Raw genomic sequence first — 12,413 nt, 5'->3', positions numbered from 1 at the left:
TTTGAAATGAACTCTGAAAAGGTCCCAAGTTGGCATGGTATCATCATTTCACCCACATAGCATGTGCGAGAAAGTTGAGAGGGTTACGGCAAAAACTGGATGCACTTCATGTACAAAACGGACAATCTCTTTCGAAGTATTATGGTTTCATACGGAAACTCGTCTCTTACAAAGGGATTTCATTTTTTTGAAATGATTTGAACTCCATAGTTTTTTTGTGTTCAAAATGCACCATTCAAAGCCACATCATCAATCTACAACCATTTCTAACTTCATTTGTTATTTTTCATGCATTTACTGATTATTTTGAGCTATAAGAGCATGAAATTGAAAAGCATTTGAAATGAACTCTGAAAAGGTTCCAAGTTGGCATGGTATGATCATTTCACCCACATAGCATGTGCTAGAAAGTTGAGAGGGTTACGTCAAAAGCTGGATGCACTTCGTGTACAAAACGGACAATCTCTTTCGAAGTATCAGGGTTTCATACGGAAACTCGTCTGTTACAAAGGGATTTCATTTTTTGAACTTATTTGAACTCCATAGTTTTTCTGTGTTCAAAATGCACCATTCAAAGCCACAACATCAATTTACAACCCTTTCTGAATTCAGTTGTTATTTTTCATACATTTACTTATTATTTTGAGCTATAAGGCCATGAAATTGAAAAGCATTTGAAATGAACGCTGAAAAGGTTCCAAGTTGGCATGGTATCATCATTTCACCCACTCAGCATGTGCGATAAAGTTGAGATGGTTACGACAAAGACTGGATGCACTTCATGTACAAAACGGACAATCTCTTTCGAAGTATCAGGGTTTCATATGGAAACTCGTGTGTTACAAAGGGATTTCATTTGTTTGAACTTATTTGAACTCCATAGTTTTCCTGTGTTCAAAATGCACAATTCAAAGACACATCATCAATTTACAACCCTTTCTGACTTTATTTCTTATTTTTCAAGCATTTAATGATTATTTTGAGCTATAAGACCATGAAATTGAAAAGCATTTGAAATGAACTCTGAAAAGGTTCCAAGTTGGCATGGTATCATCATTTCACCCACATAGTATGTGCGAGAAAGTTTAGAGGGTTACGGAAAAAACTGGATGCACTTCGTGTACAAAACGGACAATCTCTTTCGAAGTATCACGGTTTCATACGGAAACTCGTTTGTTACAAAGGGATTTTATTTTTTTGAACTTATTTGAACTCCATAGTTTTTTAGTGTTCAAAATGCACCATTCAAAGCCACATCATCAATTTACAACCCTTTCTAACTTCATTTGTTATTTTTCTTGCATTTACTGATTATTTTGAGCTATAAGACCATGAAATTGAAAAGCATTTGAAATGAACTCTGAAAAGGTTTCAAGTTGGCATGGTATCATCATTTCACCGACATAGCATGTGCGAGAAAGTTGAGAGGGTTACGACAAAAAATGGATGCACTTCGTGTACAAAACGGACAATCTCTTTCGAAGAATCAGGGTTTCATACGGAAACTCGTCTGTTACAAAGGGATTTCATTTTTTTGAACTTATTTGAACTCCATAGTTTTTATGTGTTTAAAATGCACCATTCAAAGCCACATCATCAATCTACAACCCTTTCTGACTTCATTTGTTATTTTTTATGCATTTAATGATTATTTTGAGCTATAAGACCATGAAATTGAAAAGCATTTGAAATGAACTCTGAAAAGGTACCAAGTTGGCATGGTATCATCATTTCACCCACATAGCATGTGCGAGAAAGTTGAGAGGGTTACGGCAAAAACTGGATGCATTTCGTGTACAAAACGGACAATCTCTTTCGAAGTATCACGGTTTCATACGGAAACTCGTCTTTTACAAAGGGATTTCATTTTTTGAACTTATTTGAACTCCATAGTTTTTCTGTGTTCAAAATGCACCATTCAAAGCCACATCATCAATTTACAACCCTTTCTGACTTCATTTGTTATTTTTCATGCATTTACTGATTATTTTGAGCTATAAGACCATGAAATTAAAAAGTATTTGAAATGAACTCTGAAAAGGTCCCAAGTTGGCATGGTATCATCATTTCACCCACATAGCATGTGCGAGAAAGTTGAGAGGGTTACGGCAAAAACTGGATGCACTTCATGTACAAAACGGACAATCTCTTTCGAAGTATTAGGGTTTCATACGGAAACTCGTCTGTTACAAAGGGATTTCATTTTTTTGAAATTATTTGAACTCCATAGTTTTTTTGTGTTCAAAATGCACCATTCAAAGCCACATCATCAATTTACAACCATTTCTAACTTCATTTGTTATTTTTCATGCATTTACTGATTATTTTGAGCTATAAGAGCATGAAATTGAAAAGCATTTGAAATGAACTCTGAAAAGGTTCCAAGTTGGCATGGTATGATCATTTCACCCACATAGCATGTGCTAGAAAGTTGAGAGGGTTACGTCAAAATCTGGATGCACTTCGTGTACAAAACGGATAATCTCTTTCGAAGTATCAGGGTTTCATACGGAAACTCGTCTGTTACAAAGGGATTTCATTTTTTGAACTTATTTGAACTCCATAGTTTTTCTGTGTTCAAAATGCACCATTCAAAGCCACAACATCAATTTACAACCCTTTCTGACTTCAGTTGTTATTTTTCATACATTTACTTATTATTTTGAGCTATAAGACCATGAAATTGAAAAGCATTTGAAATGAACTCTGAAAAGGTTCCAAGTTGGCATGGTATCATCATTTCACCCACTTAGCATGTGCGATAAAGTTGAGATGGTTACGGCAAAGACTGGATGCACTTCATGTACAAAACGGACAATCTCTTTCGAAGTATCAGGGTTTCATACAGAAACTCGTGTGTTACAAAGGGATTTCATTTGTTTGAACTTATTTGAACTCCATAGTTTTCCTGTGTTCAAAATGCACAATTCAAAGACACATCATCAATTATCAACCCTTTCTGACTTTATTTCTTATTTTTCAAGCATTTAATGATTATTTTGAGCTATAAGACCATGAAATTGAAAAGCATTTGAAATGAACTCTGAAAAGGTTCCAAGTTGGCATGGTATCATCATTTCACCCACATAGCATGTGCGAGAAAGTTGAGAGGGTTACGGAAAAAACTGGATGCACTTCGTGTACAAAACGGACAATCTCTTTCGAAGTATCACGGTTTCATACGGAAACTCGTTTGTTACAAAGGGATTTCATTTTTTTGAACTTATTTGAACTCCATAGTTTTTTAGTGTTCAAAATGCACCATTCAAAGCCACATCATCAATTTACAACCCTTTCTAACTTCATTTGTTATTTTTCATGCATTTACTGATTATTTTGAGCTGTAAGACCATGAAATTGAAAAGCATTTGAAATGAACTCTGAAAAGGTTTCAAGTTGGCATGGTATCATCATTTCACCGACATAGCATATGCGAGAAAGTTGAGAGGGTTACGACAAAAAATGGATGCACTTCGTGTACAAAACGGACTATCTCTTTCGAAGAATCAGGGTTTCATACGGAAACTCGTCTGTTACAAAGGGATTTCATTTTTTGAACTTATTTGAACTCCATAGTTTTTATGTGTTTAAAATGCACCATTCAAAGCCACATCATCAATCTACAACCCTTTCTGACTTCATTTGTTATTTTTTATGCATTTAATGATTATTTTGAGCTATAAGACCATGAAATTGAAAAGCATTTGAAATGAACTCTGAAAAGGTTCCAAGTTGGCATGGTATCATCATTTCACCCACATAGCATGTGCGAGAAAGTTGAGAGGGTTACGGCAAAAACTGGATGCACTTCGTGTACAAAACGGACAATCTCTTTCGAAGTATCACGGTTTCATACGGAAACTCGTCTTTTACAAAGGGATTTCATTTTTTGAACTTATTTGAACTCCATAGTTTTTCTGTGTTTAAAATGCACCATTCAAAGCCACATCATCAATTTACAACCCTTTCTGACTTCATTTGTTATTTTTCATGCATTTACTGATTATTTTGAGCTATAAGACCATGAAATTAAAAAGTATTTGAAATGAACTCTGAAAAGGTCCCAAGTTTGCATGGTATCATCATTTCACCCACATAGCATGTGCGAGAAAGTTGAGAGGGTAACGGCAAAAACTGGATGCACTTCATGTACAAAACGGACAATCTCTTTCGAAGTATTAGGGTTTCATACGGAAACTCGTCTGTTACAAAGGGATTTCATTTTTTTGAAATTATTTGAACTCCATAGTTTTTTTGTGTTCAAAATGCACCATTCAAAGCCACATCATCAATTTACAACCATTTCTAACTTCATTTGTTATTTTTCATGCATTTACTAATTATTTTGAGCTATAAGAGCATGAAATTGAAAAGCATTTGAAATGAACTCTGAAAAGGTTCCAAGTTGGCATGGTATGATCATTTCACCCACATAGCATGTGCTAGAAAGTTGAGAGGGTTACGTCAAATTCTGGATGCACTTCGTGTACAAAACGGACAATCTCTTTCGAAGTATCAGGGTTTCATACGGAAACTCGTCTGTTACAAAGGGATTTCGTTTTTTGAACTTATTTTAACTCCATAGTTTTTCTGTGTTCAAAATGCACCATTCAAAGCCACAGCATCAATTTACAACCCTTTCTGACTTCAGTTGTTATTTTTCATACATTTACTTATTATTTTGAGCTATAAGACCATGAAATTGAAAAGCATTTGAAATGAACTCTGAAAAGGTTCCAAGTTGGCATGGTATCATCATTTCACCCACTTAGCATGTGCGATAAAGTTGAGATGGTTACGGCAAAGACTGGATGCACTTCATGTACAAAACGGACAATCTCTTTCGAAGTATCAGGGTTTCATACGGAAACTCGTCCGTTACAAAGGGATTTCATTTGTTTGAACTTATTTGAACTCCATAGTTTTTCTGTGTTCAAAATGCACCATTCAAAGCCACATCATCAATTTACAACCCTTTCTGACTTCATTTGTTATTTTTCATGCATTTACTGATTATTATGAGCTAAAAGACCATGAAATTGAAAAGAATTTAAAATGAACTCTGAAAAGGTTCCAAGTTGGCATGGTATCATTATTTCACCCACATAGCTTGTGCGAGAAAGTTAGAGGGTTACGGCAAAAACTGGATGCACTTCGTGTACAAAACGGACATTCTCTTTCGAAGTATCATGGTTTCACACGGAAACTCGTCTGTTACAAAGGGATTTCATTTTTTAAAACTTATTTGAACTCCATAGTTTTTTGTGTTCAAAATGCACCATTCAAAGCCACATCATCAATTTACAACCCTTTCTAACTTCATTTGTTATTTGTCATGCATTTACTGATTATTTTGAGCTATAAGACCATGAAATTGAATAGCATTTGAAATGAACTCTGAAAAGAATAGTCTAGATAGTTCCAATTTCAACAAGACATACATGAAAGCATAATTTGCACAACTTCAAGCCAACAATAGCAGCCAAGTCTTCCTCATGTGCGGGCAACTCCATTAGAGATTCAAACAAACGCTCAATAAGAATCTAACTTCTCATAAGAGCGTAACATGTCTTCTTCTCCCAAATCTGGTATCAACTGAAGTGCAACAAGTATTTCAGAAGGAGTAGTAGCCTTTGTCAATGGAAGTGGATAGGTTGTCTTCAAAGTTTCTTTAGAAACTAGTCCTCATTTCTCCAATCATGCACATAATGGGTTCACATGTGCATGCTCTCTTTGGTTCCATTTGTGGAGAGACTTCAATTGTTTCTTCTGGCTCTGTAGCATTCTCAACACCCGTCATGGCACCTTCACCATTGTCATGATCTTTTGAATATATCGTAGATATGAAATCCCAGTGCCTCACTACTTTGGTCCTATAAGAACCTTTCCCTTTCTCTTTTGATTTATTCGCGTGCACCATGAACACACATAAGAAGTGGATAGTTGCTTCCACATATTCTTATATATGGAAAATAAATAAAACAATCCAAATATATAGAAGTTACCTCCACACATTTAGTCCAGACATCATCACTATCAATGGATAGATTATGGTTGACCCAATCCCACCCAAAACCACTTTCAGAATGTATATTGCTTATGACTTCAAATTGCTCATTGAAAGTCGTCCTAAGCCTTCCCAAGATTTTTTCTTTTGTGATATCCTTACTACACTTCTCCTTCACATTCCTTATAGCTGCAGTGTACACATGTGCTTTCCATCCATTTTATGAATGGTCACCCATGTTGTGATGATGGACCAGCACCTCAAACAAAGCAGCGTCCATGTCATCATCCCAAGTGACATAATTTCTCTTTGGTAGTGTTGGAGTACCTTCAGCCATGGTGCTACAAAGAAAGAAGAATGCACACAAAAAATATTATGTTTCATTGCTTCATCACATAGTAAATATCGAGCAAACCTATCATATATATGAATATCAAGATGACACATGTACAAAGGAACACAAACCACACCATCATGGTCAGCTATGCTATCACATGAAAGACAATGAGTAGGTGACCAACATTGCCTAGGTACTATACAAATAGAGACCAACATCACCTAGGTACCACCACCATCACCTAGGTACGAGACAAAATGAGACCACCACCACCACCTAGTTACTCCATCTCTAGTTCAACATGCCTAAGAAGGTATTCAACATACATGTCTTCTGATAATTGTTTCCTAAAGTTGGTGCATTCATTAGTGACTTGAATTGACGTTATTAAGTTAGCTTCATCCATGGGAGCATCTTCCAAATCTATTAGATCATTGTCAACAGCTTGGAGCAATAAATCATCCATCATATGTTGCCCATCTCTTGCAAAATGGTGTAACACACAACAAGCATTAATAATTCGAATCTGCACATAATTTCATTCATATAGTTAGCATGCATTGCTAGCTATATATATTATTTAACACCATATGGACATTTGTTACCTGGTCCTTTATGTCAAAGACAAATTGAATTCTTAGGATGGCCCTTTTTTCTTCCACAGTCCAAAAGTTCTCTCCACCACATTTCTAGCAAGATAATGACGTAAGTTATACAATTCTTTCGGAGTTTGGGGCTGCTGTTGACTTGAAACCCACTCTTTCAAGTGGTACCCAGTAGATCTAAATGGATCCAGAAAGCCAGGTCCATTGGTGTATCCAACATCCACTAGGTAATATTGACCTATGGTATACCAACTAAAGTTAGTTAACAATAACATATAGAACAAAGTTGTGAGAATCGTGACTCAAGTCTTAGAATCTTACGACTTTATGATCCAAACTAGCCCCTCCGATTCTATGATTTTGCTCATAGAATCTAAGTTTCTACGATCCTAGTAGTTATGATTCTACGATTCACGATCCTACCAACGGAGCTCCGATCCGGTTCAGAATCGCGATTCTAACAACCTTGATATAGAAAGAAAAAATGAAATGCCAAGAAAAACTAGTCATACCTTGAGGTATAACAAATGCATCTTGATGACCGTTTCTCATTGCATCACACAATACTATGCAGTTATAAGTAGATCCCTCCCAGCCAGGTAAGAAATTTCATGATCCAGCCAACAACAGCTAGCATGTTCGTTGTGATATCTTGCTTTCTGTTCCTATACCTTCCTTGGTCAGCCATAAAAACAGAGACATCAACATGTCACCCATCTAGTGCTCCCAATGCATTGCCAAACCACTTCCATTTGTAATCATCTGGAGGTTCAAATGAAGGATTGTGAAGGTTTATAAATGGCCCACTCAGGGAAAGGATGGTTGTTAACACACTCGATAAGTGCCTACTAATAGTCTCTATAGAACGCCTGAAAGTTCCGCGAAGCAACCTCATCTTAACACCATGTACAACCACCAATAAAAACATTGCACCCTTTTTTTTCTAGAGTCACGTATATGTTGTAAACCAACCCCCACTTCTCACCCAACATGGTGCATATATCATGGAAGTTTCTTTCAGTTAATCTTAACTCATCATAGCAAGTTACTTTTTGAACCATTGTACATTCTTTGAGAAACTACTTTCTAAGACCATATCGATGTTCGTCATCACTAAAGCAGTCCAAACTCTTTGGTGCCCTCCGTATACTAAGATAACCAAGTGCAAGACAAATGACTCAAGATACAATGTTGTAAATACAATTCTTTTTCTCTTTCTTATTTTGTTCTCTTCTGTAACTAAGGCAATTAAGTCCAGTGGAGACATGATGGAGCTAGAATGCACACACAGGAAGACACAAAATTATGCACTTGATAAATTTAATTGAAAGAGAATCATTCACACATGCACAACATCACACATTCACCAAATCAACTGATATAGAAAAAAACAAGAAATATTCAATCGCCACATCAGTAGGACAGAACATCCCATAATCAACATCTCAAAGGACATATAAAAGCATGATTTTTTCAACTTAAACCTGCCTCGGGGTGACCAAATCAATCTGCATATGAACATAAAACATAGGTTAGAAAACTTTGCAAAAATAATGGACCATAGGAGGGGACAGAGGAGGAGAAGAGAAGGGACAAATGAGGAGGTGGGATGGCAGAGTAGAAGAAGAAAGGGACAGAGGAGGAGGAGGTCAAATGGCTAACAAGGTCGGATTGAGGACTGGAGAGGTAGAACAACATGGAGCTCTACTAGTGGCCGAGATGGAGCTCTACAGGCGGCAAGGATGTAGAAGAGGAAGGATCGGCATCCGAGATGGAGCTCTGCCGGCGGCCAAATCCTTGGGGGTGTGTAGGCTTCCGAGATGGAGCTGTGGCCGCGGGGAAGCTGTTGCCAGAGGGGCAGGAGGAGAAGCGATGGCGAGACGAGCATACCTACGCGCTGCCGTCAAGGGTTCTCGAGCGCCGCCTCTCCAAGCTCCTGTCGCGGGGTGGGGGAAAGGGTTTCCCTGTTCGAGTGAGGAAAGAGAAGGCCGAACAGGTAAATTTTGCGGGAACTCGCGGTTTCCAGGCGTTTCTAAGCGGGAGCGGTCTGAATTGTGGAAGGGCTCGGCGCGTAGGCCAGATATCGGTCCTGTATTCGCGTGATTTCGGACGATAGTTTCCATATACGACCCAAACATTTGCATTGCAAGTTTGGCAATACCAATTCGACTATACGGTCCCGATATTGATATCCAAACAGGGTGTTAATGCTATTATATCTATCTATATCTGGGATGCTGGTATTCTTTTAATCCCTCCTTCCTCCCCCTCACCTCGCCGTCACCGGAGGAGTGGCCGGAAAAGGCGCACCAGCTCCAGGGATATTGGCCGACGAAGCTGCACCGAATCCGGGGATGGTGGCGGCGTGGCTCTTATGTATGGTTCGTGGGATTTGCAGCTTTGGTCCACCTGACGGCTACACGGGGTGTGGATCTGCAAGGAGTCCTGGGTGCGTGCAGGTGGTGGATGGGCGTCCGATGATGCTTGGATGTGCTTGCCGGGGGCCGTGTTAAAGGCACCGAGGTGATGGCCAGACGGTTGTTGCGAGCCTGCTGGGCCCTTTGAGTTACTTCTGTTGTAGCGACCGCTAGCCGCCGGAGTGAGGGTGTGGCTACGGAGGTCTGGAACCGACGGGGTGATGTGTCATGCTTCAAGCTTGGCCGGCAAGAGCACTTCCCATATCTGGCCCGTCAGGATCCACAGGGGTTGCACGGTGGTTGGCCCTGCTGTTCTTCGTGCTCCATAACTTCGATCTATTGCATGTCGGGCTCCTCGATCTGGACACCGACGGGTTCCGGTCTTCCTTCTAGAGATCTGATCTTTTGGCGCAAGGCGCCACTGGATATCTATATCAGAATTGATCTGGTCGGGCGCATCCTCATTTTCGGGCAGAGAGGCTTCATGAGGGCATGACACGAAGCTTTCCTATCTTGCCAATGTCATGGGACATGTCCAAGTATAGATTTCTATGACATTGACAGTGGTGAGGAAAGTCATGGTGCCTACGGTTGGAGACATGTAATGGCAGACACGAGTATTGGTTGCATTGAAAAATAGTGACACAAGTGTATTTTGCTGTGTGTCTGGTGTGTTGAGGATTTGCAGCAGCGGCCACTAGTAGAAAACAGGGCTATAGTCCCGGTTGGTAAGGGCCTATAGTCCCGGTTCACCAACTGAGAGTAATAATTTGGAACTAAAGACCCCCCTTTAGTCCTGGTTTGCCACGACCAGGACTAATTCCCTTCCACATGGCTAACAGCGCGCTCCGGGGGGTGAGGACCTTTAGTCCCATTTGATAACACCAACCGGGACTAAAGGATTTGAGGATTTGGGGTTTTGGGATTTTATGGTTTATTATTTATTTTTTCTTTTCATTTTCTGTTTTCCATTTAATTCTTCTTCATTTAGAACATATCTTACGCTAGTACAAACCGTACACGTTATGCATATATGATAGGATTTCTCGTAGGATCAATCATATATCATAGGATTTCTCATATGATGGATCATATATATCATAGAATTTCTCATACCATGCATATATATGCATACACACACACATATATATACACACAATTTGATATATACAATTTCTCCTACAACTTGCAGATCATCACATGCATGCATTAATTGGTGAAGTGTGTTGTATTAACCAAAGATAATTTGATAAAACAAAGATGGGTAGGCAGTCCTACATGTTGCTATTGTGATAAAATGAAACAATAAGACACGTCTTTATTGATTGTCCAATAGCAAAACTTCTATGGCACATTATTCATATAGCCCTCAACATTAATCCACCGATAAGCATTAATGCGCTATTTGGGGTGTGGCTCAATGGAGTAGACGGAACTATAGCGAATCATATCCGGATTAGGATAAGTGCATTATTTTGGGTGGTATGGAACACTAGAAACGATTTGATTTTAATGGCAAGAACTTCAATAATTTTTTGCAGGTTATCTACAGAGCCATGGTTTGGATCCGTACGTGCACGTTACACGCCCATGAGGATTCCAGGGAGCTTATATATATTGAGTGCAGCCGGTGAGAGACGCTTGCACGAGCTATCTTCAGCCGATTTGGATGGCGAGCTACTAATAGGCTAGGTGTATAGGCATCGTAGTCTATTTTTGGTTTCGCCGGATGTGGCAGTTCTTATTTATTTTCGCACTTGTTTCTATGCTCAGTTCGTAAGCTTTTTGTGGATCTAAGACTTTATTTTTTGAACTTATTTAATAAAACGGTTGCATGCATCAATTGATGTAGAGGCCGGGGGCTGCGTTCCCCCTTTTCCCAAAAAACTAACTTATAATGCCATATTTTTGGGTGGTGCCCGTGGGCGGGGGTGGGGGGGGGGGGGGGTCATCTCTTCTCTTATGTCTTAATGAGTTGATTCATCTTGATACCGTACGAGGAGGATACAACTTATATGATAAAAAAATGATTACGACCCATGTGTGAAATCTCGGATTGTGTTGGTTGCGGATTTAGGGGTGGTGTTATTTTCAACGCTACGGGCTTCTTCTTTTGATGACAATACTTGCAAATTTAGTGTAATGTATGGGATGAATTTGAACCAGTAATTACATATTGCACTCCCAAAGTTATTGGATGTTATTCCTGCCCTCACTGCTTACATTTAGTGGGTTATAGTACAAGTGAATAGAAGGTTCTGTAAGTGGCATACTTACCATGAGGTAATAGGATGCCTGTATATTTGCTCATATGGGTTCGCGCTCAATACTTCTACTTCCAACTACTCCTTACTTTTCGATTTATACGGCTTAAATATAAAATCTCATTAATCATGGTGAATTGTGAATGGATGGCACTAGTTTTAACTAGGCAATGAAACATTTCTCACATATTAAATTTCCGAGACAATAAATGTATCATCCTTCTTCTCATTTGACTTGATTGGTGGAGGTAGAAAAAGACGCATGCATAGTCACTAATTTTATTTCTCTAATATCTATGAATTAAATATAACATGAGACTCAAAGCACTTTAACTCAATTAGAGTCAAAATGAGCCTGATATAATGATTTTTTTTTTACATGAGCCCTATAAACAGGAAAGGAGGGAGTATAAGGTGCTAAAATTATCCCTTGCACCTGGATGTAATTATGGTTCACTAGCGCGCAGAAAAAGAAAGGTTCCAACTTCACAGGGATGGCCCTGGCAACGACCTGAAGGAAGGTGGCGGCCTAGGCAATGGGGACGAGTGGCAAGACAACGCAAAATTGACGGAATGTTGCATCATGCCGATGGCAGCGAGTAGGTTGACGAGCAACACAACACGACGACTGCACAACGACAACAGCACAACGACGGGACGTGGTCAGTCGCCAAGATGCGCCCTTACCTCCGCACCACCCGCTCCACAACAATGACTACCCGTGCAATACACTTGGTTTGTCCGTATTGCATATGGTTATTATGACACTCCATGCGATGCAAA

The sequence above is a fragment of the Hordeum vulgare genome, chromosome 3H, assembly GCF_904849725.1.
Source record: "Hordeum vulgare subsp. vulgare chromosome 3H, MorexV3_pseudomolecules_assembly, whole genome shotgun sequence".
Taxonomy (NCBI): Eukaryota; Viridiplantae; Streptophyta; class Magnoliopsida; order Poales; family Poaceae; genus Hordeum; species Hordeum vulgare.
Note: the sequence above shows the minus strand (reverse complement) of the source record.